General features: G+C 44.3%; 1 protein-coding gene and 2 pseudogenes across 2 annotated transcripts in view; all 3 read left to right on the top strand.

The window, feature by feature from the left end:
- The first annotated feature begins 5,196 nt into the window (after nucleotides 1-5,196).
- On the top strand, nucleotides 5,197-7,575 carry LOC129829389 (transcriptional regulator QRICH1-like; annotated as a pseudogene).
- Nucleotides 7,576-7,826: 251 nt separating this feature from the next.
- Nucleotides 7,827-10,472, top strand: LOC129829331 (N-glycosylase/DNA lyase-like; annotated as a pseudogene).
- A 14,351-nt stretch (nucleotides 10,473-24,823) lies between these two features.
- Nucleotides 24,824-27,584, top strand: part of LOC129830432 (proline-rich transmembrane protein 3-like) — a 41,088-nt gene continuing 38,327 nt past the window's right edge. The window contains exon 1 of one of the 2 annotated variants that reach the window (XM_055893008.1): nucleotides 24,824-25,127. The gene's annotated coding sequence lies outside the window, so the exon portion shown is untranslated. The other variant, XM_055893009.1, reaches the window with a different exon arrangement.

Here is a 27,584-nt window from a genome sequence, read left to right as displayed (position 1 = left end):
CAACTGAGGATGGATCAAGAACATTGTAGTTACGCCACAATGCTAACCTAAATGACAGAGTGATAAGAAGGAAGCATGTACAGATAAACATATTCAAAAACATGCATCCTGTTTGCAATTAGGCACTAAAGTAAAACTGTAATAAAAAAATAAAAAAATGGTGACGAAATTAACTTTATGTCCTGAATACAAAGCGTTGTTTGGGGGGGAAATACAACACATCACTGAGAACCACTCTTCATATTTTCAAGCATGGTGGTGGCTGTATCATGTTTTGGGTATGCTTGTCATCGGCAAGGACTATGGATTTTTTTTTTAGGATAAAAAGAAAGAATATAGTTAAGCACAGGCAAAATCCTAGAGGAAAACCTGGTTCTGTCTTCTTCCAACAGACACTGGGAGACAAATTCACCTTTCAGCAGGACAATAACCTAAAACACAAGGACAAATATACACTGGAGTTGCTTACTAAGATGACAGTGAATGTTCCTGAGTAGTCTAGTTAGTTTTGACTTAAAGTTGGATTGAATCAATAGCATTACTTGGAAGTGGCTTTCTAGCAATGTTTAACAACCAACTTGACAGAGCTTGAAGAATTTTAAAAAGAATAATGGGCAAATATTATACAATCCAGGTGTGCAAAGTCCTTAGACTTACCCCAAAAGACTCACACCTCACAATAATAACTGCCAAGGTGTTTCTAACATGGGGGTAAATGTTTATTACATTAGATTAGATTAAACTGTATTGCCATTGAACAAGTACAGTACAACGAAATGCAGTTAGCATCTGACCAGAAATGCAAATAAGAGTACAGAAAAATGTACAAGTGAAACAATTAAGTACAATATATGTTATTAATTGGGATGTATAAATGTGCAATGAAGGCAAATTGGAAGTACAAGGAGGCATGCAACTGAAATGTAGGGATAGCAGCAGAGGTTATCGAGGTAGACATGTACAACTGAATGTCCATAATCAGACTTTGCAAAGCAATGTCAGAGTCCAGTAGTACCGTGAAGAGTGCAAAGAGAGTAGTGCAACAAGGTCCCTGAGAGGCAGTACTAAGATGTGAGCGGGTGGATATGACTAGTGCCGTGCCACAGAGTTCAGCAGGGTTACAGTAGCTGGAAAGAAACTGTTCTTGAGCCTGCTAATGTGGGAATGTAGAGACCTGTACTGCCTGCCTGATGGTAGGAGGGCAAACAGTTTGTGGCATGGATGTGAAGGGTCCATTATGATGCCGCACGCCCTACGCAGACACCGCTTGGGTTTGAGGTCTACGATGGCAGGGAGCTGGGCACCAGTGATGTGCTGGGTGGTTTTCACCACCTGTTACAGGGCCTTCCGGTCGGCCACGGAGCATCCGCCAAACCACACTGTGGCACAGTTAGTCAGAATGCTCTCGACCGTGCGGCGGTAAAAGTTCACCAGGATCTTGGGAGACAGGCGGACCTTCTTCAGCCTTCTCAAAAAATACAGGCGCTGCTGTGTCTTTTTGACCAAGGTTGAGGTGTTGAGGGTCCAGGAGTGGTCCTCGGAGGTGTAGACACCCAGGAATTTGAAGCTGGGCACACGCTCCACCTCAGTGCCATCAATGAGAACTGGGGCGTGGCTGCAGCTTTTAGACTTCCTGTAATCCACAATGAGCTCCTTGGTTTTCTTTGCATTGAGGACCAGGTTGTTGTCAGCTCACCGTGCAGCCAGGTGCTTGATCACCTCCCTGTAGGCTGACTCGTCATTGTCACTGATCAGGCCTACCACCGTGGTGTCGTCTGCAAACTTGGTGTTGGAACCGTGTACAGGAACGCAGTCGTAGGTGAAGAGTGAGTACAGGAGGGGGCTCAGCACGCAGCCCTGTGGCACAACGGTGTTGAGGAGGTGACGTTGTCGAACCTGACAGATTGGGGTCTGTTAATTAGGAAATCCAATTACACAGAGAGGGGCTGATCCCTAGGTCATGGAGTTTGCTGACCAGCCTAGAGGGAATGACCGTATTGAATGCTGAGCTAAAGTCTATGAACAGCATTCTCACATAGGTGTTGGTTTTGTCCAGGTGTGTCTGTGCAGAGTGTAAAGCTGTGGAGATGGCGTCCTCTGTAGACCTGTTTGCTCGGTAGGCAAACTGGTGGGAATCCAGTGTTGGAGGGAGGCAGGACTTAAGGTAGGCCAAAACCAGTCTTTCGAAGCACTTAATCATAGTGGGGGTGAGAGAAACAGGTCAACGGTCATTCAGGCTTGATGCGGTCGACTGCTTCGGCACTGGCACAATGGTTGCGGTCTTAAGGCATGTGGGGACAACCGCCTGGGCCAGTGACAGGTTGAAAATGTCAGTGAAGAACTCGGCCAGCTGCCCAGCACATGCTCTGAGCACACGACCGGGGACGCCATCAGGACCAGCAGCCTTGCGTGCATTCACCCAGCTCAGTGCAGACAACACATCATCGATGGATAATCTGAGAGGGAGGTCATCTGGGGGGAGCTCAACTTTGATGGCTGGATCTTTGTTGTCCCTGTCGAAGCGATCATAGAACCTGTTTAACTTGTCGGCGATGGAGACGTCGCTGGCTGTGGGGGTAGGGTTTTTTGGCCGGTAGTCTGTGATGGCTTGGATGCCCTGCCACATGCGTCGAGGGTCGGAGTTGTTGTCGAAGTGCTCCTCATTCCGCAGTTTGTGGTCATGTGTAGCCATCTTGATGCCCTTTTTCAGGTTGGCCCTGGATGAGCTGTAGGCTTCCGCATCACCGGATCTGAAAGCAGCGTCGCGTGCCTTTAGCAGTAGTCGGATCTCTCTGTTCATCCAAGGCTTCGGGTTGGGGAAGGTCTTTATTAGTTTATGGGTGGTGACATTATTGATGTTGATGTAATCCAGAACGGAAGAAGCATATGTTTCAATGTCCGTATGGGAGTCAAGTGTGGCCTGAGTGGCAAACAATCTCCAGTCTGTGTTTAAACTGGTGCTGTAGTAATGAGTCTGACCTTTCTGGCCACACTTTGACTGTTCTCACTGATGGTTTCACGTGTTTAATGAGGGGTAAATACTTGGAGTAGGAACAGTGAACGGTGATCAGACTGTCCCATGTGGTTGAGGGGAATGGCTTTGTAATCAATATAGTGTTTTATTTTCCACTTTGACAGAGTATTGTGTGTCGCTCTTTGACCAAAAAATGACCATTAAATCAATTTTAATCCCACTTTGTTGTTACAATGTGGGAAAAGTCAAGGGGTATGAATACTTTCTGAAGATCATGTCAGGGAATAGGGGACCGGGTTTGACTTGGGATTGGGATTACTTCCTCATGGGAAGTATGTGGCCCAGCTTGATCTCATCCCGTCCGATCACATCTTCCCAGAGTCCTCTTTGTGGGTGACCGTTCTGTTTGAATTGTAATTTTTTATTAAACCTTTATCTAACTAGGCAAGTCAGTTAAGAACAAAGTCTTATTTACAATGACGGCCTACACCAGCCAAACCCTAACCGGGATGACGCTGGGCCAATTGTGTGCCGCCCTATGGGACTCCCGATCACGGCCGGTTGTGATACAGCCCAGGATTGATCCAGGGTCTGTAGTAACACCTCAAGCACTGTGATGCAGTGCCTTAGACCGCTGCGCCACTCGGGAGCCCAGATACACTACAGGGACAGGAAGGTTGCCTGTTATCCTCTGACTCATTTTTTACAGTCAAATAATTTTTGGTGTCACCAACTTCACAGGGGACAGGATGTACTAGTGTACATTTTAAAAGGATCAATTTAATAATACCCCAGATCTCACTCCCTTTGCCATCTCTATCAATCAATCAACTAGTCCGTTTCTGGTTGGACCATACCTTGTCTGCTGTGCTGTCGGAGTCCAGTGCGAAGTAGCCCACTCTCTCAAATTGGAACTTATCAAACACCTCTGCCTTGCTTACCGAGCTGTCCACCAAGGCACTGTCAATCACTTGCTAGGAGTTCTGGGGGACAGAGAGGACATAGGAAACTTTTAGGCTTGGGTACATCTCAAACTTCCTCACCTTGTCTCCTGTCCTTTATCAGCATGTGTGTGTGTTTTCTTAGGCCTTGTTGTGTCTGTGTCCTTGATAGTAATACAGTCTCACAGGGTGGACGTCACTTAGGGTTCCCGACACCCCAGGGCCCAGGCCATCAAATGTAACCCTTTAGCTTCTGTCTGATGTCAAACGTTCCTGGATTCAACCACTGACATACTCCTGGGGGGCGTTCAGTTCACTTCAACGTTTGTTACGTGAGCACCATTCTTCAACAGCCTTTGCGGTATGTTTGGTGGGTATGGCGAGGTGTGGCCTGATCAATATGGGTGTGACCATTTAGAAACTCGCAAAACTCGTGCAGCACGGTAATCGCTCTCTGGGCCACCTTAATGACAAGGTTTTTAATCGAGGGTGTATTCATTAGTCGGGTGTATCCATTGCAAAACGTTAGGTGTAAATGTTTGGAAACCATTGTAAAACATTTGGAAACAGTTTCCACCAAATGGAAAACGTTTTGCAACGAGAATGAGTTTCTATTGGACAAATTTAGGTAGATCAATACTGAGCATACAACTTTGATATCTTGCACGTGCATTTCCCTGTGGATATATTTTTACATCGACTCTTTTTGGAATTAGCACAGCAAACATCTACTTTGAATAATTTGTATTATTAGCTTTGCTGCAAGGACTTTTGTTTAAACGTTCCCTCCTTTGCAACAGACCAAATGTTTTGCAACAAAGTTCGACTAATGAATACATGTCACGATTCCTAATGAAGGTGGCTCCCCTTCCTGTTCGGGTGGCGCTCGGCGGTCGTCGTCACCGTTCTACTAGCTGCCGCTGATCCTTTTTTCCCCCCTTTTCTGTTAATTGGTTTCACCTGTTTTGTGTTTGGTTTATTAGTTGGGCTATATTACCCAGCAGGCCCGACTGCTATTCGTGCGGGAATGTTTGTGTAACTAGGGTGCACATTTGATGTATACGTGTTTCTTGTTTTGTGGGTTTTGCTGGACTGTTGTTGTTCCCGGTTTTGGGGCATTTGTTTTGGGTGCGCCCTGTGTTTTGTGGGGTGGCTTATGTTTGCCGTTTTAGTGCATTAAATTAGCACTACCACTGAACTCTCTGCTTCCTGCACCTGACTTCGCACCCACAACACCCAGAGTGTTACAATACACCCCTGGTCGTACAGTACCATTTCCATTTAACCTTTGCACACTGTTCTGTCATACTGAAAGCAACACTTGCCGGACAGGAATCTAGATCCTACTATCTTCAGTGAGTGGACGGCCACAATAGTTAACAGTTTCCTCAGCAAATATTATTGATCTAAAACTTTATTTTCCATCAAGCGTTTTAATTGTTCTTGTGAACCAACAAAATTTGACTAGCTGTGTACCACAACCCCATTTATGTACAGCCATTGTAACTTACGCCTTCATGACAGTAAGTCATTAACGGCAGGGTTACGGTACAATACTAATTGACATGCGTCTTGTTTGTCTCTGTCCACACAGACGCCCCTTCCCCATCACCTCAGAGTAGCGAATAGTATGGAGTAGAGGTAGACCTCTAGTATGGAGGGCTCGTTTGAGGAGCTAGTGAGGCTGAAGGTCCACAGTGTCCCCCAGCATCGGATGGAGGACTTCCTGGAGTCCCTGACCAACAAGCGCTGAGAGGCACTGCAGGAGTTCAACCAGCAGGGGGTGTTACCGCCACCACAACCACCACCATGGTTTACCAGCAGGGGGTCAACTGCATCTACACAGACAGCAACGAGGTGGCTGGATCACTGCTGGAACTGGCCTGTCCGGTAAGAGACTGAGGGCAGGAAAGAGAAGGTACAGTTAGTGAAAGACGAGATGGAGTTGGTGACATTATCCATATTATAAGCACATTGTGCTCTACCTTCAGCAACAGCAGGTAGAGGTGTCCCAGCAGAAGGTGATGTCATGACAGCAGCAGCTCTCGCCCCATATGACCACAGCAATGCTGCAAGGCCAAGACATAACAGGTCAGGAGTTTTTCTTGTGCTCCTTGCTCTACTCTTTCTCCCTCATCACACTGTCTCTGTCCCTGCCACTCTCCTAAAAATGTGTAGAAATTATTGCTGAGAGGATTATCCTGGTTAACCAAAATGTATATGGAAAAGATACTGACAGCAGACCAGCCCCTCTTTCACCCTCTCCTGTAGGTGCAGGTCAGGGGGCAACAGTAGAAGCTGCACTCAATTCAATTCAATTCAATTTGCTTTATTGGCATGACGTAACAATGTACATATTGCCAAAGCTTATTTACAATATAAAAATGAGAATCAAAATGGTCAACGGGACAACAGTAACAACAATAACCAAGGGTCAAAATAACCATACATTCAACAATAACAATAAACATACAGTAGAGTACATGTGCAGGTTGATTGGTCTGTCAGACACTGTCCCTCAACTTATGGCAGGCAGCAATGTAGTGCGCTGCCAACCCACAGCTCTCTGCGTCCTCCCCCAACAGGACGGGTAGCCTATCCTCATCAGAGAGGTCTTTGAAACCTTGAATAAGAGTTTCAAATTTGGGGAAATGACACTCTCTAATTGTTTTATATTTTTTTACATTTTGTCAGGAAATGCAGCTCCGTCTCAGGTTCTGCTGTTGTGCAGTGGTTGCACAGCCTTTCCTGCACTCCTCCACCTCCTCCCATCGACAGCTACAGGGGGTCACCATAGCCCAGCTATTACAGTCTGGGAACAGCACCAACAGGTAAACACACACAGGCCCACCGATTGGTGTACACACATACCTAATCTTTGGCTGCAGGCCCGGTTGCTGGCAGCGGTGGCAGGTGAACAGCAGATCCAGATCCAGACAGAGGAAGCTCCCCCCCCCCCCCACGCAGCAGCAGTATTCTCCCCAGAGGAGCACCATCCAGACCACCTCCCTGCAGCCAGCCAAGAAGCGTAAGGTGGACATGCCATCACAGTGTCCAACACCCTGCCTGGTCAGCAACTGGCCACTGTACTAGCCACCCGCAGGGTCAGGGACAGCAGCAGAGCTACGTGTCTCTGAGGCCAGACGTGTTGACTGTATATCGCAGCCACCGGTACAGCGTTACAGGTACCATCACCAGCCCTACGAGAGAGACCTGGACCATCCCTGTCTACTCTTACCCGCCAGGGTCACGTGGTCAGTGTGGCGTTACACACATTCCCATCCCCCAGGAGGCATACAGTGCCATGCAGGTTGCCGGGGGAACTACAGTGTTAATGGCACACACTGCGCCAACGCAAGTTCCTATTGGCGGGGGGGGTCATGAGGAGGTGCAGTACCAGACGGTGGCGGGCAGCTCTGTTTCCAGCCCAGTTCATGAACGTGAACATTCACATCCCGGTGGCGGTGCAGGGGTACGGCAAGCAGTCACTCATCTGGGACCCGCAGCAGCAGGTATTGCACACACAGAGAGGGGTGCAGGTCCAGGGCTCACAGCAACTACAGGTAACTTTAAGCCGTTACAGATTAGAATTCTAAAAGCCCCAAACATCTACATCAAGATTGTTATAATTTATATAATCTTGATTTAGTTTTTGAATGTTTTTTTTGGGGGGGGGGGGGGGGGGATAATATCGGTCAGTTAACATGCCATTTATGATGAAGTCTTTATTTGCTTGTTATGATTACATAAATACTTCAAATTTCACAAAAAGTGATGTAGCTGATGAAGATGATCTCATAGAACAAAATGTTAGAAGATCTCCTAAGCCTGTTAACCTGTAACCTTATTTTCGGCTTTAATCCCCAAACCCACTTCTTTCACCATAAATTTCCCCCCGTAGGAATGGAAGAATGAATCGGCGGTAACTCATTTCCTCTCTTTAGGGCTACAAGCTGTTGAGCTCAGATGCGTGGTGTCCTACTGTATATAGAGCTACATGACTGACTGATTAGTGTCTGTAATGTGCAAAGAATGTTTATAATTACCCCCCTGCATTTTGATTTTGGATTGTTTGTTTTTGTTGTATGGCAAACTGATGATGGTGGTTCCCACTTTGTATGCATTGAATCAAAGTTGGTTCTCTTGTGATTTCTCTATTACTAGGGACGAGTTCACGCCCTCCGCTGTCATCTCATCCGATATCTCTGATACTGCAGTATGTGGTGAGTTCCCTAGCACTTTGTCCCAGCATACATTGCTGTCGGTGGGGACTGCTCACAGTCAGAGCTCCGCCTGGACCTCACACTGGGCTGCGGACAGAGCTTCTGGTAAGTTCCTCTGACCACTGCTGCTTTCTAGAGCAATGGCAGGACATATGTTACATGAGGACTTTGGCCAGGGAATTAGCATATGTATAGCTTACTGAAATTCCTTCTTCACCCTTTTTCCTCCCAACTTGCGAGAGACAGGTGATGGCCACTAGACCAGAGTTGTGGAGGTGACGAGTGAGGACTCTCACCCACTCTATGGTACTACACCTACAATCGTCCCAACACCACAGGAGACGGGGATGGGAGGAGGGCAGAGGCCCCGCTCCAGGGGTCAAAGGGGTCAGGGAAGAGATCCAAGGGAGGGATGGAGGTGGAAGTAGGAAGAGGAGGCGCTAGTGGCTGTGAGCTTTGACCCAGACATGGAGGAAGAGCTGCTGAATGACTATTTCCAGCTGGAGGTGAAGTTGGGGGATCTGTACACAGTGGGGAGCAACCGACCCACACTTTCAACACATCGCCAACATCTTCACAGGTATGTGTGTGTGTGTTCTTCACCCCAGGTGTGAGAATGCTGTTCCAGGACACCACAGAGTGCCTGTTCTCCTTCATCTGCACCTCCAACAACCAGATCTCTCATATCCAGGGCAGTTGGACCAGACCATCTACCACAACTTCCCGTCCCTGCATGCCCTTGCAGGTACCACCTCAACTACCACCAACACCACTCCGGCTGTCAGTCTGATAGCTATCTCGCTCTTTCAAATCCTTTATGCTTCTCTTTGTGTCTATGGCTCTGACATGTGCTCTGATTGGCAGACAGCAATGTGGAGGCATGTCTGAAGGAACTGGGGTTTGGGTACTGGTCCAGGTTTCTGCAGCAGATCCTGTATTCCCACGGTGGACCCCAGTGGCTACCTGCAGGCCGGGGATTCGCTGCGCACTCTGCCCAGGGTGGGCCCCAAGGTATCAACCCTTCAGGGCAATTAAGGGTGCATCTCCAAAGGGTGCAACTTTCTATGAACCAACTGTATGTAGTGCATTATTATGAATACATTTTTGGGGGGAAGGAGCCATGCCTATAGCAAGTCTTGGAAGGAATAGGTGTGATTGAGGCCACCACTGTCAATGCATTATACACAGGCATAGAAAGTGTTACCTGTGTTCCACCTGTAGGTGGTAGACTTTGTGTGTGTCTGATGGACAAGGCCTGTGTTGTGCCTGTGGACACGTGTGGCAGATTACTGAACAAGACTACAGCTGTGCGGGCTGGTAACAGGCAGAAGAGCCTCACAGACAAAGTCTGCTGTGAGATTGGTGAGGATTCACCCTACAGTATGTGCTTAACAACCTCAAACTGTCATTCTGAACAAAACATCACTGATTGATTTTATTTCTGCGTAGGGGACTTCTTCAGACAGCCATTGGGGTCCTTACACTCGGTGAGTAGCACACAAACTAGTGGTCAGAATCCATCCCCTCTTCTGTTCACTCTCCCTCTACTCTTTAGAGAGAGATAATCTATAAAGGCAGTCCTTACTCGGGACACCAGTTACTTGAACTTTCACGAAGTCGTGCATTGAGGTCAATGGAGCACGACTCTCTCCCACTCTCTCAGGTGTTCTGTGCTGACCTGAAGACGTTCCAGAAGCTGAAAGAGACACCCTCTGAAACAGGAGGAGGAGAAGGTCACGACAAAGCTAAAGGTAGGGGGAATGGGGAAGGACAAGAAAATGTGTAATAACAAGGTCTGTGAAGAAAGAGGTGGATGTGGCGTGAGGTCAGCAGAGGTTATATGTTGATGATTTATGTTCGCTCAGGAGGCTAAACTGAATATCTGTCATTCTCTGCATGCCTCTCTCGGGAGCAACTAGGCTGTGAGGCTGACCGGGTCAGACTGTCTCCCCAGGTTTATGACCTGATTGCATGCAAACCAAGGTCACTGTCAGTGGATATTTTCCCTGATCACTTTGTAGAATGATGTAAGACGGATATATAAATGTGATAGATGTCATAAAAGAGACAGAGTTCACTCCGAACCAGACTTACATTGTCTGTCATATATTTCTGTGTTCAGGCTCTGAACTGACTGATTCCTTTTACAGCCATTTATGTCTGGGAATGAAGATCTACAGGTGTGTGTATTTTCACTCTTCTGTGTTTACATAGATACTTTCTCAGTGTATAGTTCCTATCTATTATTTTCTAGATCAATGGACCACCAAACAGACTTTGTATTTGTAACAGTTTATTTTTTTTACAATGAAATAAAAAGGTTTTGTACTCGTTTCCCTTTTGTCAGTGATGTGAGATTATGCACACATTTTGATTCAGTCTAGTTGTGGATACTTCCAGTCTTTTGACACCCCTGTATTCATCTTCTACCAGTGTAGTAGACCCAGGGAAAAGGTAGAGTGTCAGAGGTGGCTTCTAGATGGTGATAAGATATGGGAAGATTCTTCATCACAGCATCATACGATTTCCTGGGCCAATTACTTTTAAATAAGACTCTACTTAATATCACATTGAGTTTTTTGCTAAGCTTAGGCTACATTTAAAGGGTCAATCTGCAGTTCAAACCATAACGTTGAGGGATTGGGCTGGAGAAATGTAACCACTCTCAAATTCACAAAAACATGGTTTGTAGTCTAAACCATGTGTTAAGGGTTTGTTTACAATTACATTGTTTAAAACAAATTGAGTAAAACAAGCTTATATTTTGGTTCTGAGGGGTTATTCATAACTTTTAAATTCATTATCATTAATTTAAAAGTAAAAACACGTATGTAGCAATTTTAGATTGCCCTTTAAGTAGTAAATGGTTCTCAGGGTAGCCTATGTGCAAATGCAATTAGCAATGTTGACGTGTGCATGTGCGGGTTCATATGTCCAAAAAAATGGTGCCCATTGCCCCTCTGACACAATACACACCCAGTCTCTTGCTGATTCGATTTGTTTACTGTGTATGTCTGCATCTGTCCTGTAAAAGCAGTATGTCTGGCCAGCTCTGAAATGCCATGTTTATAGCTGGGATTGCAGGTATCTGCCCTCAGTGCTATTTTTTACATTTGAGTCATATAGCAGATGCTCTTACGCAGAGCGACTTACAGGAGGAGTTAGGATAAAGTGCCTTGCTATAAGTTTGTCACTAGGTGCTGTCACTGGTTTCAACTAGAGTATGGACGGTATAGGAGTCACTGAGAGTGTGACTAATACCCTAAATCCATAACCATGGGCACCCTCATAGATATCATCCTGACCAATTTTGCTCTCTAAATACACCTCTGCTGTCTTCAACCAGGATCTCAGCGATCACTACCTCATTGCCTGCGTCCGTAATTGGTCCGCGGTCAAATGACCACCCCCTCATCACAGTCAAATGCTCCCGAAAACACTTCAGCGAGCAGGCCTTTAATCGACCTGGCCCGGGTAACCTGGAAGGAGATTGACCTCATCCAGTCAGAGGATGCCTGGTTGTTCTTTAAAAGTGCTTTCCTCACCATCTTAAATAAGCATGCCCCATTCAAAAAAAGTAGATCTAAGAACAGATATAGCCCTTGGTTCATCCCAGACTTGACTGCCCTCGACCAGCACAAAAACATCCTGTGGTGTACTGCATTAGCATCAAAGGGAACCAACTTACACAGTCAATTAGGAATGCTAAGGCTAGCTTTTTCAAACAGAAATTTGCATCATGTAGCGCTAATTCCAAAAGGTTCTGGGACACTGAAATCCATGGGGAATAAGAGCACCTCCTCCCAGCTGCCCACTGCACTGAGGCTAGGAAACACTGTCACCACTGATAAATCTACGATCATTTCAATTAGCATTTTTCTACGGCTGGCCATGCCGTCCACCTGGCTACCACTACCCCGGCCAACAGCTCTGCAACCCCTGCAGAAACTAAGTAAGCCAGTAAAGAACAAGTTCTCATTTACAACTGCGACTTGGCCAAGATAAAGCAAAGCAGTGTGACACAAACAACACAGAGTTACACATGGAATAAACAAACGTACAGTCAATAACATAATAGAAAAGTCTATATACAGTGTGTGCAAATGTAGTAAGATTAGGGAGGTAAGGCAATAAATAGGCCGTAGTGGCGAAATAATTACAATTTCGCAAATAAACACTGGACTGATAGATGTGCAGAAGATGAATGTGCAAGTAGAGATACTGGGGTGGAAAGGAGCAAAAAAATAAATACATAAATAACTAACAATATGGGGATGAGGTAGTTGGATGGGCTATGTACAGGTGCAATGATCTGTAAACTGCTCTGATAGCTGATGCTTAAACTTAGTGAGGGAGAAATGAGTCTCCAGCTTCAGTGATTTTTGCAATTCGTTCCAAGTCATTGGCAGAAGAGAACTGGAAGGAAAGGCGGCCAAAGGAGGAATTGGCTTTGGGGGTGACCAGTGAAATATACCTTCTGGAGCGCGTGCTACGTGTGGGTGCTACTATGGTGACCAGTGAGCAGAGATAAGGCGGGGCTTTACCTAGCAAGGACTTATGGATGACCTGGAGCCAGTGGGTTGGCGACGAATATGAAGCGAGGGCCAGCCAACGAGAGCATACAGGTCGCAATGGTGGGTAGTATAGGCAGAGTTCCTCTGTCCAGTGTTTGTGTTTGTTTGCCCTTCTTAATTTTTTATTTGTATTGGCCGGTCTGAGATATGGCTTTTTCTTTGCAGCTCTGCCTAGAAGGCCAGCATCCTGGAGTCGCCTCTTCACTGTTGACTTTGAGACTGGTGTTTTGCGGGTACTATTTAATGAAGCTGCCAGTTGAGGACTTGTGAGGCGTCTGTTTCTCAAACTAGACACTCTAATGTACTTGTCCTCTTGCTCAGTTGTGCACCAGAGCCACCCACTCCTCTTTCTATTCTGGTTAGAGCCAGTTTGCGCTGTTCTGTGAAGGGGGTAGTACACAGCGTTGTACGAGATCTTCAGTTTCTTGGCAATTTCTCGCATGGAATAGCCTTCATTTCTCAGAACAAGAATAGACTGACAAGTTTCAGAAGAAAGTGCTTTGTTTCTGGCCATTTTGAGCCTGTAATTGAACCCACAAATGCTGATGCTCCAGATACTCAACTAGTCTAAAGAAGGCCAGTTGTATTGCTTCTTTAATCAGGACAACAGTTTTCAGCTGGGCTAACATAATTGCAAAAGGGTTTTCTAATGATCAATTAGCCTTTTAAAATGATAGCTAATCCAACACAGGAGTGATGGTTGCTGATAATTGGCCTCTGTACGCCTATGTAGATATTCCATAAAAGAATCAGCCGTTTCCAGCTACAATAGTCATTGTTAATGTTGTAAATGTCTACACTGTATTTATGATCAATTTGATGTTATTTTAATGGACGAAAAATGTGCTTTTCTTTCAAAAGCAAGGACATTTCTAAGTGACCCCAAACTTTTGAACGGTTGTGTGAAATACGTATATATTATACTGAACAAAAATATGAACGCAACATGTGAAGTGTTGGTCCCATGTTACATAAACTGAAGTAAAATATCACAGACATTTTTCCAGACACACAAAAAGCTTATTTCTCTCATATTTTGTGCAAACATTTGTTTACATCCCTGTTAGTGAGCATTTCTCCTTTGCCAAGATAATACAGCCACCTGACAGGTGTGGCATATCAAGAAGCTGATTAAACAGCATGATCATTACACAGGGTGCACCTTGTGCTGGGGTCAACAAAAGGCCACTCTTAAATGTGCAGTTTTGTCGCAAAACACAGTGCCTCAAATGGTATCAAATACATTGGTTTCCAGGTGTTTGTTGCCATTTCATTTGCTACTTTCCGGCCATTATTATGAGCTATTCTCCCCTCAGCAGCCTCCATTGGCCTATGCCTTCCCAGGCCCACCCATGACTGCGCCCCTGCCCAGTCATGTGAAATCCATAGATTAGGGCCTAATGAATTGATTTCAATTGACTGATTTCCCTATATGAGCTGTAACTCACCATTGAGTGACAAATCATTGAATTTGTTAAAAACGTTTGTTCAGTATATATATATATTATTATTAACAGTTAACACCCAAAAACAACTGCTCCCCGGATGCCGATGACGTTGATAAAGGAAGACACATTTTGGTTGAATGCATTCAGTTGTGCAACTGACTAGGTGTTCCCTTTCCCTACTTATGTACGTAAGCATATGCATTCATGTGTTTACTTGCATCTGCACGGGTTTCGGTGTGTGTTGTCATCCATAGATGGTTTAGTTGTGTGTGTGTGTGTGTGTGTGTGTGTGTGTGTGTGTGTGTGTGTGTGCAGCCACGTGTGTTAATGTGTGAGTGAGTCAGCTTTCATCTTCAGTCCAGTTGAGTTGGACAGGAGCCGGGGCCCAGCTTTAGGGCAGATAAAGAGAGAGAGAGAGCACACAGAGTGGAGTGGAAGAATAGGAGGAAGGAAAACAGTGGGAAGGGTAAAGGAGAAAATATAGTTGGTAGGGGTTGGGTTTGACGTAAGTTGGCTAAATAGGCAATATCTGCACACCAACACATATGCTCACCAGGAAAGAAAAAGCCTTACTGCCCTGTGTATTGCGTAAGAGATACGTCTCAGTCTGTGTCATCATGTCTGTGCATAGCAGTGGAGGCTGGTGGGAGGAGCTATAGAAAGATGGGCTCATTGTAATGGCTGGAATGGAATAACAAAACAGAGTCAAACGTGGTTTCCATATGCTTGATGACTTTGATACCGTTCCGTTTATTCTATTCCAGCCACGACAATAAGCTAGTCCTATAGCTCCTCCCACCAGCCTCCACTGGTGTATAGGAGTGTGTATAATGAAAGGATACCTCTCTGGAAGATGCTGCTCCCCTGAAGGGATTATGTTACTCTCCTCAGCCAACAGATTTGCAGCAGTAGGGGTGTGTTTTTCTCTCTGGGGGGAGCGTGTGAGGTGTGTGACTGAGTGTATGAGAGAGAGAGTGTCGTGTGTGGGGATGTGGCAGAGAAAGAGTGGTATACAGTGCCTTTCAAAAGTGTTCACCCCCTTTGCTTTTTTCCTATTTTGTTGAATTACAATCTGAAATTTAAATGGATTTTTATTTGGATTTCATGTGATGGACATACACAAAATAGTCCAAAATGGTGAAGTGAAATGGAGGGCATTAAACATAGAGGCAACAAAGAGACCAAATATAACCCTGAAGGAGCTGCAAAGCTCCACAGCGGAGATTGGAGTATCTGTCCATAGGACCACTTTAAGCTGTGCATTCCACAGAGCTGGGCTTTACGGAAGAGTGGCCAGAAAAAAGCCATTGCTTAAAGAAAAAAAGGCATAGGCCAATGGAGGCTGCTGAGGGGAGAACACCACATTTGGTGTTTGCCAAAAGGCATGTGGGAGACCCCCCTAACCATATGGAAGAAGGTACTCTGGTCAGATGAGACTAAAATGTAGCTTTTTGGCCATCAAGGAAAACGCTGTCTGGCACAAACCTAACACCTCACATCACCCCGAGAACACCATCCCCATGTTTTTCATTGGTAGGGACTGGGAAACTGGACAGAATTGAAGGAATGATGGATGGCGCTAAATACAGGGAAATTCTTGAGGGAAACCTGTTTCAGTCTTCCAAAGATTTGAGACTTGGACGGAGGTTCACCTTCCAGCAGGACAATGACCCTAAGCATACTGCTAAAGCAACACTCGAGTGGTTTAAGGGGAAACATTTAAATGTCTTTGGCCTAGTCAAAGTCCAGACCTCAATCCAATTGAGAATCTGTGGTATGACTTAAAGATTGCTGTACACCAGCGGAACCCATCCAACTTGAAGGAGCTAGAGCAATTTTGCCTTGAAGAATGGGCAAAAATCCCAGTTGCAAGATGTGCCAAGCTTATAGAGACATACCCCAAGAGACTTGCAGCTGTAATTTCTGCAAAAGGTGGCTCTACAAAGTATTGACTTTAGGGGGGTGAATAGTTATGCACGCTCAAGTTTACTGTTTTTATTTATGTATTGTTTGTTTCACAATGCAAAATATTTTGCATCTTCAAAGTGGTAAGCATGTTGTGTAAATCAAATGATAACCTGGATTTAAAATTGATTTTTTGGGGGGGGGAAAATCAATTTTAAATCCAGGTTGTAAGGCAACAAAATAGGAAAAATGCCAAGGGTGGTGAATACTTTTGCAAGCCACTGTATGTGCATGTGGGAGTAAGAGAGCGTGTGTGTTGTCTCTGCATAAGAGTGTGTCTCCATGTGACTCTGATTGTTATGTCTAAATCCTGGGCTTTTGTGTTCTTAAATGGAAAGACAGTGTGAAAGCCATTGGAACAACATGTACCTCAATGCCTCTCTGTTTTGAATTGAACAATTTTCCCTCTTAGACACACATGGGCTCTGTGTGTCTCCCCCTCTTTCTCACACATTACACTAAATGTGGTCTGTCTGTCTTCTACTGTTCCTCTCCCCTCTGTCTAATAATACAATACAACTGATGGCTATTATCTTAAGCAATAAAAGCTGAACTATTTATCATTCTTGGTTAATAATAGACACTGATATTCGTATACAGTGCCTTGAGAAAGTATTCATACCCCTTGACTTTTTCCACATTTTGTTCAAATCAAACTTTATTTGTCACATGCGCCGAATACAACAAGTGTAGACCTTGTTGTGCTTACTTACAAGCCCTTAACCAACAGTGCAGTTCAAGAAGAGTTAAGAAAATATTTACCAAATAAAATTTAAAAAAATTACACAACAACATAACAATAACGAGGCTGTATACAGGGGGTACCGGTATCGAGTCAGTGTGCGGAGGTACAGGTTAGTTGAGGTAATTTGTAGATGTAGGTAAGGGTGAAGTGACTATGTGTAGATAATAAACAGTGAGTAGCAGCAGTGTATAAAACAAATGGAGAGAGGAGCGGTAAATGTAAATGGTCCAGTGGCCATTTGATTAATTGTTCAGCAGTCTTATGGCTTGGGGGTAGAAGCTGTTATGGAGCCTTTTGGTCCTAGACTTGGCGCTCCAGTACCGCTTGCTGTGCGGTAGCAAAGAGAACAGTCTATGACTTGGGTGACTGGAGTCAGGGTGTTCCTCTGACACCGCCTATTATATACAGTTGAAGTCAGAAGTTTACATACACTTAGGTTGGAGTCATTAAAACTTGTTTTTCAACCACTCCACAAATGTCTTGTTAACAAACTATAGTTTTGACAAGTCAGTTAGGACATCTACTTTGTGCATAACACAAGTCATTTTTCCAACAATTGTTTAAAGACAGATTATTTCACTTATAATTCACTGTCATAAGTTTACATACACTAAGTTGAATGTGCCTTTAAACAGCTTGGAAAATTCCAGAAAATGATTTCATGGCTTTAGAAGCTTCTGATAGGCTAATTGACATAATTATAGTTAATTGGAGGTGTACCTGTGGATGTATTTCAAGGCCTACCTTCAAACTCAGTGCCTCTTTGCTTGACACCATGGGAAAATCAAAAGAAATCAGCCCCCCAAAAAATTAGAGACCGCCACAAGTCTGGTTCATCCTTTGGAAAAATGTCCAAACGCCTGACAGTACCACGTTTATCTGTACAAACAATAGTACGCAAGTTTAAACACCATGAGTCCACGCAGCCATCACACCGCTCAGGAAGGAGACTCGTTCTGTCCCCTAGAGATGAACGTACTTTGGTGCGAAACGTGCAAATCAATCCCAGAACAACAGCAAAGGACCTTGTGAAGATGATTTGCTGCAGGAGGGACTGGTGCTAGATGTCATCATGAGGAGGGAAACGTATGTGGATATATTGAAGCAACATCTCAAGACATCATTCAGGAAGTTAAAGCTTGGTCGCAAATGGGTCTTCCAAATGGACAATGACCCCAAGCATACTTCCAAAGTTGTGGCAAAATGGCTTAAGGACAACAAAGTCAAGTTATTGGAGTGGCCATCACAAAGCCCTGACCTCAATCCTATAGAAAACTTGTGGGCAGAACTGAAAAAGCATGTGTGAGCAAGGAGGCCTACAAACCTGACTCAGTTACACCAACTCTGTCAGGAGGAATGGGCCAAAATTAACCCAACTTATCGCGGGAAACTTGTGGAAGGCTACCTAAAACGTTTGACCCAAGTTAAACAATTTAAAGGCAATGCTACCAAATACCAATTGAGTGTATGTAAACTTCTGACCCACTGGGAATGTGATGAAAGAAATAAAAGCTGAAATAAATAATTCTCTCTACTGCTATTCTGACATTTGACATTCTTAAAATAAAGTGGTGATCCTAACTGATCCAAGACAGGGAATTTTTACTAGGATTAAATGTCAGGAATTGTGAAAAACTGAGTTTAAATGTCTTTGGCTAAGGTGTATGTAAACTTTCGACTTCAAATGTAGGTCCTGGATGGCAGGAAGCTTGGCCCCAGTGATGTACTGGGCCATACGCACTACCTTCTGTAGCGCCTTACGGTCAGATGCTGAGCAGTTGCCATACCAGGCGGTGATGCAACTGGTCAGGATGCTCTAGATGGTGCAGCTGTAGAAGTTTTTGATGATCTGGGGACCCATGCCAAATCTTTTCAGTCTCTTGAGGGGGAACATATTTTGCCGTGCCCTCTTCACGACTGCCTTGGTGTGTTTGGACTATGATAGTTCGTTGATGATGTGGACACCAAGGAACTTGAAACTCTCGACCCGCTCCACTACAGCCCCATCAATGTTAATGGGGGCCTGTTCATCCCGCCTTTTCCTGTAGTCCACGATCAGCTCCTTTGTCTTGCTCACATTGAGGGAGAGGTTGTTGTCCTGGCACCACGCTTTGTTGTGTTACAGCCTGAATTCAAATGTATTAAATCAATATTTTTTCTCATCCATCTATTTAAAATGAAATACAGAAATATCTAATTTACTTAAGTATTCATACCCCTAAGTCAATACATGTTACAATCACCTTTGGCAGCGATTACAGCTCTGAGTCTTTCTGAGTAATATTTGCACATCATTCTTAACATTTTTCAAGCTCTGTCAAGTTGGTTGTTGATCATTGCTAGACAGCCATTTTCCAGTCTTGCCATAGATTTTCAAGGCGATTTAAGTCAAAACTTCAACTAGGGCACTCGGGAACATTCAATGTCATCTTGGTAAGTAAATCAGTGTAGATTTGGATTTGTGTTTTAGGTTATTGTCCTGCTGAAAGGTGAATTTGTCTCCCAGTGTCTGTTGGAAAGAAGACAGAACCAGGTTTTCCTCTAGGATTTTGCCTGTGCTTAACTATATTACATTCCTTTTCATCATAAAAAAACTCCCAAGCAAACCCATAACATGATGCAGACACTAATATTCTTGAAAATATGGAAGGTGAAACTCATTAATGTGTTTTATTGGATTTGCCCAAAACATAACACTGTATTCAGAACAAAATATTTTGGGGAGTATTACTTTAGTGCCTTGTTGCAAAGCAGATGCATGTTTTGGAATATTTTTTATTCTGTACAAACTTCCTTCTTTTCACTCTGTCAATTAGGTTAGTATTGTCGAGTCACGGCAATGGTGTTGATCCGTCCATGGTTTTCTCTTATCACAGTCAATAAACTGTTTTAAAGTCACCATTGGCCTCATGGCGAAATACCTAAAAATACCTAATACCTCCTTCCTCTTCAGCAACTGAGTTAGGATGGACAACTGTATCTTTGTAGTGACTGGGTGTATTGATACACCATCCAAAGTGTAATTAATAACTACACCATGCTCAAAGGAATGGATATTGAATGTCTGCTTTTTTGTACCCATCTACCAATAGGTGCCCTTCTTCATTGAAAACCTCCCTGGTCTTTGTGGTTGAATCTGTGTTTGAAATTCACTGCTCGACTAAGGGACCTTACAGATAATTGTATGTGTTGGGTACGGAGATGAGGTAGTCATTCAAAAATCATGTTAAACACTTATCCACACAAAGTGAGTCCATTACAAGACATTTCAGCTTTTCATTTTATTCCACTTTGACAGTATGGGGTATTGTGTGTTGGCCAGTGACAAAACAAATATAAATGTAATCCCTTTTAAATTCAGGATGTAACCCAACAAAAATATGGAAAAAGTCAAGGGGTGTGAATACTTTCTGAAGGCACTGTATAGTATTATACTGTACAGACACAGAGACTGTAATGGGGTTCCATCCTCTTGTCCCTCCAGATCTGATGAAACTCAATGCTGGTGGAGGGAGAGGGAGAGCAGCCTCCATATGGAGCTCTGTCTTTAGAGCCCAGAGTGGAGAATTATCCCTGAGTGTCTAGACAACCAGAAAGAGGCTGCATCCTGCGGAGGTATTTTGGTACTAATCTCCCCACGGACTCATCTGTAGCCATACATTAGCTGAGAAGCCTGTGCTAGGCCTAATAAGGAAGAGTTGATCACATTCAGGAAATTAATATGGGTCTTAATCTGATTGCTTGTATCCGGCTGCCGCAGTGTTATTTATTTGAGATGGAGCCCCATGCCTGGTTTTGGAGGAAAGATCTGAGTGGAGCAGCGGTCTAAGGCACTGCATCTCAGTGCTAGAGGCGTCACTACAGACACCCTGGTTTGAATCCAGGCTGTATCACAACCGGCTGTGATTGGGAGTCCCATAGGGCGACGCACAATTGGCTCAGCGTCGTCCGGGTTTGGCCGGTGTAGGCCGTCATTGTAAATAAGAATTTGTTCTTAACTGACTGTGTGTGTCTGACTACCGTTATGCTCAGTAACATGTGGCTGTGATTTTGTGTGTGACTGTGCATGTCTCTGTGTTTTCAGACCAACCAACTCCCTCTCTCAGCTCAAGGACATTTCACAAAGAAGTTGTTAATTTAACACATATGGTTCCTAGTGTGCCGGAAAGCTAACCATGTTTGTGTCTGGACCTCCTGAAAGATGGACTGTACCCCTCTCTAACTGTGTATCTATTTATCTCGATCTCTCCCTGTGTATAATATGGCGTAGGCTATCTTTCTATCTTTCACTATGGACATCTCTTTCTCTCCGTCTATCTATCTTTTCGTTTCTCTCTGTCCCCGTCTCTCTCTCAGATACAGTACCGGTCAGATACAGTACCAGTCAGATACAGTACCAGTCAAATTAGTTGTGTTGGGACAAGGTAGGGTTATACAGAAGACAGCCCTATTTGGTAAGAGAGTGTGCAAAGCTGTAAAGCAAAGGCAAAGGCTGGCTACTTTGAAGAATCTCAAATATGAAACATATAACACTTTTTTGGTGTTATTTCATAGTGTTAGTGTCTTCACTATTATTCTACAATGAAGAAAATAGTACAAATAAAGAAAAACCCTTGAATGAGTAGGTGTATCTATTTCCCTCTCTTTGAGAGGGTGTGTAGGCAGACAGATGGACACCCATGCTGGACTGGTAACTCATGGGGGGGGCCTTTTGTGTGATTTTAGGCTGTTAGCTGAATCATGCCCCCCAGTGAGAGGACCAGATTACTATAATCTCGGTACCCAGGGAACATAGCTTGGTAAGGCCCCAATCATACCCTAAACACACGGCAACACACTTTCCCATTCACACTCCTACACATTCCTGTGGTCATTCCTATAGCGTAGCGTGTATGTGCTGCGCGGTCACACCCATTGTGTGAACACAAAGATTGCATGCTTTAGGGTTTATTCATATTTATTTTTTTATTCAAAAAAATCCTCTCTGACTCTCTATCTTCCACACTGTCAAAATAATTGATTGACAAAGAGAGACAGAGATGTGCATACACACATGAACAAACTCTCTTTGTGAAACAACGACAAAGAGGCAGAAACACACACACACACACACATTCATACAGCGTTTGTATTCTATTGCAGAACGTAAGCAGTATGAAGTGATTCTAACCCGAACCCTTACTATTCTAAAGTCTTAAATTCTAACAACCTAAATTGTGTGTGTGTGTGTGTGTGTGTGTGTGTGTGTGTGTGTGTGTGTGTGTGTGTGTGTGTGTGTGTGTGTGTGTGTGTGTGTGTGTGTGTGTGTGTGTGTGTGTGTGTGTGTGAAGATGTGAGATCTTTTCTACCTGCTCTACTTGACAGAGGATCTGTCTGAGTTTATTTGTTTCCTGTCTCACGGTGCATTTGCATGTTAGTTGTAAAATATGCACACTGATTTGATTACGCTCCCGAAGTTTTCCTACCCCAGCCCTCTCTCATCACCTCAAGCATCTCTGTTGCTGGCTCAGTACTAATGCAATGGTCTTAGGGAAAGCCTAGGGTTATTTTAGGTCCTAGGTCTCAGCTCGAGCGAGCAAGAGAGAGAGAGGTATTGTACTGAGACAGAGGCACAAATTGATTATCTGTGACTTCCCTCCAAACCCCGCAGTAGTGTGTGTGTGGGTTGTTGTTTGTTTCCAGTCTATGTGGCAGTGAGACACTGTCTGGCATTGTTGACAGTAGATTCAGGCCTAGTGTCTGTGGTGCAGCAGGACCGATAGTTAAGCCTTGAGGAGTAGAGGAAGGGTGTGGTTCTACTGTTATCACTGTGAAAAAAACTCCCCTGCACTCTCTCCACTGAATATAATGTTGTTGACACAAGTGTCCATGGACAGGTGAAATAAAGGGGGCCATACTTGCAAACATTAGAACAAGTTTAAGGTTAAGTTTAAGGATCAGCCAATTAATGTAATGCCACCTGATAGAATGCTACATGTTTGCTGGTCCCATCAGACAACCTGGCACACGTTAGCCCTATGTTAATCTCACCAGGTGGCAGTGAGTATTTCTTGTAACAAATTCCTTGTCAGCCTATCAAAGATCTTAAACCTGTTCTCCACAAATCATGTGCATTCCTTAAAAAAAGGTCAATTCCGCCACCAGAGGGATACATGTACGTCATGAATTTTGAGTTTTACATGTATCCCTCTCGTGACCGAGTTGACGTATTTTAAGAAATGCCATTGGTTTGTTCGAGAAAAAGTTTAAGATCTTTGATAGGCTCAGGAGGAATTTGTTGCGGGAAATATTCATTGCTACCTGGCGAGGTCAGCATAGGGCTAACGTGGGCCGGGTTATCTTACGGGACCAGCGTTCTATCACACATTGACGATTGTAATTGGCCGATGCTTAATCTTAACCCTGAATTTGAACAAGTCCCGAGCCTCTCTCTGAATCACTTGGACATCCTTGGGTGAGTGAAAGAGTGACGGAGAGAGGGAGGAGATGAAGAGGTGGCATGGAGCCAGGGTGCAGGGCTTGGCACAGGGAAACACCAGCAGCCTTGGCTGCCTCATTCTCCCCCAGAGGCATAGGTCGGCACAGATAGAGAAGAGGAGGAGGAGGGTAGAGTTTCAGCATGAGAACACAGTCTGACCCAATCCCTTTGTCTCTCTTGTCAGGCACCATTCTCAACCTGACTCAGTTGGAAGTCAGACATGAGCTCAGGTTTGGTTTCTTTCTATTTACAAACAAGCCTTTGTTCTTGTAGCTGGAACAGTCCAGGTGTCACACTGGCTTTCACGTGATTTTTCATGGCTTCCTGACTATTGGGGATGACAGCGACTCATAACTATTTCATTTACCGCGACAGCTCTTTGAACTGACAGGAAGCATCTAAAAAGCTCTATGTAGGTGTAGCAGTGTGATGTTGTTCCCCTAGATTATGCACCAAGTTGCACACAAGGACCAATTCAAATAGGCCAGGTCAAGAGGGGATGTTAATCATGTGATAATAATAATTCAGTGTATTTTTTGATTTAATTACAGCTGCATAGCTAATGCTTTTCTTTGGTGTACAAACACTTTTTCATATCAATATTGTACATACATGTGATTGTAAAAGTGTTGTATATTTTGGTGTGGCCCATCGCGGGTTAACTGTATTTCCGTACCCCCTTTACCTGGCCTTCAGCTAGAGAGGGGTATGTTGTCCTTGGCTCCGAAATGGTTTAATATAAAACCGTCATAATGTTACACAATGTACTGTTATGCTACCATAAATGTGTTACAATGTGGATGATATAAAGATTAACGTTAACAAGTTTCACAAAGCTCGCTAACTAGGGTATCTATTGTAACGTGTGAGTACTTGGGACAGTGTCTGAGTGAGTGTCCATGTGCCTGCGCAGGTGCCCGAGAGCTAGGACTGCGCCAAGGGTTAACATAATGTGTGTTGTCTCTTCGTGTGCCGGGCAAATAAAAAGAATTCAACTGGCAGACCGTCAGTTGTGGCAGCGTCCTAATTAAAAGTACACAATGCAGAATGAACCACGCTACATTGGCTTCAGAACTATTTTCTCACACCTTTAGTCAGTCAATATTATAGATCCACTTATGCCATCATCACACTGCAATGTCTTCCAGTATGCTGATAACATCAAATATGTAATAACAGAATTATCATAATGAATAAACATAAAAAAAGGTTGAACCACAGCAAAAGAAAGACCTGTATGAGTGTATTATTACTACTGTCAAGAGAGACAGAGAAGAAAACAAAGTTAAAAGGTGAAAGCATAGCTCTGTCTAGATTAAATGTATATGAGTGGAAAATGTGAGGTCAGTTTTTCTCACAAGGAAGGTTGGGAATGTAATTGTAGGCACATTTATTGGTGTGGGCCCTGGTCTCTGTGCTTGTGCAATTGTGTAATAGTAATTGCGCCGGGCGGTTGGAAGCAATCATGTTGATATGCATGTAAACCGGAGGGGGAGGGAGAAAGAGAGAGGCAGCGAGAGACGGAGCAATCTGAAGGGTGCGTGAGTTAGCGCGCTTGCTCCTGCTGGTTTGATTTATCGTAGAGAGAACTGGGCGTTGGGAATCCAAGTCAAAATCAACAGAAGGCTTGTTATATTTTAGCCCATAGCTTGCTACCAGAGGTGGAAGCGTGAGACAGAGGGCTGTTGGATACGCATCCGTACCCGTGGCGACATGCATGCCCGAGTCATAATCTGACGCAGAGGACGTGATATCTGAGGACAGGACACAGGAGCGCAGGTAAATCGTGAATGATGAAAGGCGAGTTTGAGACATAAAAAAAACTGTATGACCAGAGTAGAAAATCCGATAGGCCTACTACAGGCTATGAATTATTAATTGGAGACTTAGCCATACATGCGCGCATAAAGATAACATATTCATATGCCTTTTATATTATGAGTTTATTATTTCGGGCTATGTGTGCCACATTTTGTCAATATTAATGAATGAAATCGAAATATTTGAGTGGCCGTGGTCGTTTTTCTATCGTTGGGGATCTCTGAGCTTGTCGGGCACCGTGGGGGCAGGCTGCTGCGGACATTCTCTGCCAGTTGCAATAGCCTTCTGTAGCCTAGACCAACCTTTCGGGGAAAAACGGGCAAGGAACGACGATTCTCTCCTCCCAATGATGCGATGATAGGCCACCTGATACTACGCCAGACTATTTTCCTCACGACGTCCTACTCATGTTTAAATACTAACAGACCCAGATGCCCAATTTACTATAAGAAAGAGAAGGGGTGAGTTGAACACACACAATGAGAATATGATTGAGATCTTGATTGTAAATGTGGAATGCACAAATAGCCTATGGTTCGTTGAAAGAGCAAGCAACAAGTTGTTGTGCACAAGTTGTGTGCGTGTGTGTGTGTGTGGTTTACACGTGCTCCTTTGAAACTGAGGTCTGTCCTCTAGCTGGCAGCCTGTTGTGTGTTTATGCAACTAGATCTCACAGTCTCATGTCATAATTACACATTCATCCATGTTTCTTAAACATGCCACAAGTGTTTAAGGTTACGATTAGGCATGAACTCTGAATGGTTAAGGTAAGAGTTAAGGTTTGGGATAGGCTAAAGACTAAAATCTCAAATAGCTGTATTCAATCTTGCAACCTTTTTGAATCATAGACAGATGCTCATTGTTGCCCCTAGTGGGCGATTTCCACTTCATCGCCCAATGTCCACAGACATGGATGCGTCATAATGCTAGTGGCGTCACTACAGACCCTGGTTCGATCCCGGGCTGTATCACAAACAGCCGTGACCGGGAGACCCATAGGGCGGGGCAGATTTGGCCCAGCGTCGTCCTCGTTAGGGTTCTTAACTGACTTGCCTAGTTAAATAAAGGTTAAATAAAATACTTACTTGTATCACGGGTGACCTAGCTGTGTTTACAAGGGTTGCCCAACCAAGGCCCGAAGCCTAGTAGGGGCAGATCCACCTGTTTCTCATCAGGACGTCAGCAGCAGCTGAATCCAGCAGAGGGAGGACAGGTTAGAGGGAGAGAAGGAAGGGGGGAGAAACCGTGCCAATGCGCCTCTGGATCGTATAAACGCTCAGGCAAGCTGCTTGTGAGTGCTACTGGATTGAATGCAGAGAACACGCCGATCCACCGACTAGAATTATCAACCTCCAAAAATAGCCTTCTGCCCGAGAGGATTTACAGCCTGTTTTGATGCTTTTATTTGAGAAAAGTGTTTTGGAAGGGCTTTCAAATTTCCGGACATGTGCAGACCATACTGTACACACTCAAGAACACCTTGAAGGTATGGAATATCGTAGCCAACTTCTATATGTTTAATCTATTAGGAGTTCATCATTCTGTCATCTTTTAGGCCAGAGTGGGTTGTGAAGCTGGCAGAATAATTGGTATAATGTAGTAATCATCTCCAGTAAAGTGCGCAGCACAGCAGGACAGAATAGTTAACATATCTGACTGACAAAACACACAGCAGGCAGAGGACATTACTCACAACAAACCCGGAAAACCTATACTGACAGAGCGATAGACAGAATACAGCACAGGCAGAACACAGGCAGAACATTGAGAATGGTTACGAAACACTTAGAACAAGAGACAGAATAAGTGTGTAGTCATAAGCGACATAAGCAAGGAAGAATAGTTGAATACACCAAGGTGCAATTTCAACATTTGGTTGTGTATCAACAGTTTTTCTCTTGATATGTCAGTGACTCATTTTGGGATTGGCAGACTCCTCAGTATTCCATTACTATCAGCTGTTTCAATCAGTCAAGAGTCTGCCAATTGGAGTGTGTTTTCTGTGTGTCTCTCTGCTCTTTCTGCATTCACATCTAAACTTGTCGTGGTCACAGCAAATGTAGGTTTGGGGGTTTCATGGGTATACTTCACTCATTAGTGTTGCCAAGACGTCCCACATTTGACCCGTGTGTCTGTGCGTGCGTGTGTGCATCAGTGTCTATCTGCAGTTCAAATACCTCCCTGTTCGAGTGAACTGTGGCTCATCTCAGAAGAGGAGAACATCAGAGAAAGATGTCCACCTCAGACCTAGCCGAATATATTCCTCATCCAGAGATCAAAACGGGACAGCGGGACTCAGATGATTGGTTCTGGAGCAACGATAGCAAGCCTAACTTAGTGGACCAATGAACACCTCTCTAAGGCTTCATCATGTGACTGACTCTTCTGTGTGGTCAAAGTCACATTGGACAGGGT

Source organism: Salvelinus fontinalis, chromosome 31 (assembly GCF_029448725.1).
Source record: "Salvelinus fontinalis isolate EN_2023a chromosome 31, ASM2944872v1, whole genome shotgun sequence".
NCBI classification, from domain to species: domain Eukaryota; kingdom Metazoa; phylum Chordata; class Actinopteri; order Salmoniformes; family Salmonidae; genus Salvelinus; species Salvelinus fontinalis.
The sequence above is the reverse complement of the archived record's forward strand: the minus strand, read 5'-3'. Positions and strand labels throughout refer to the sequence as shown.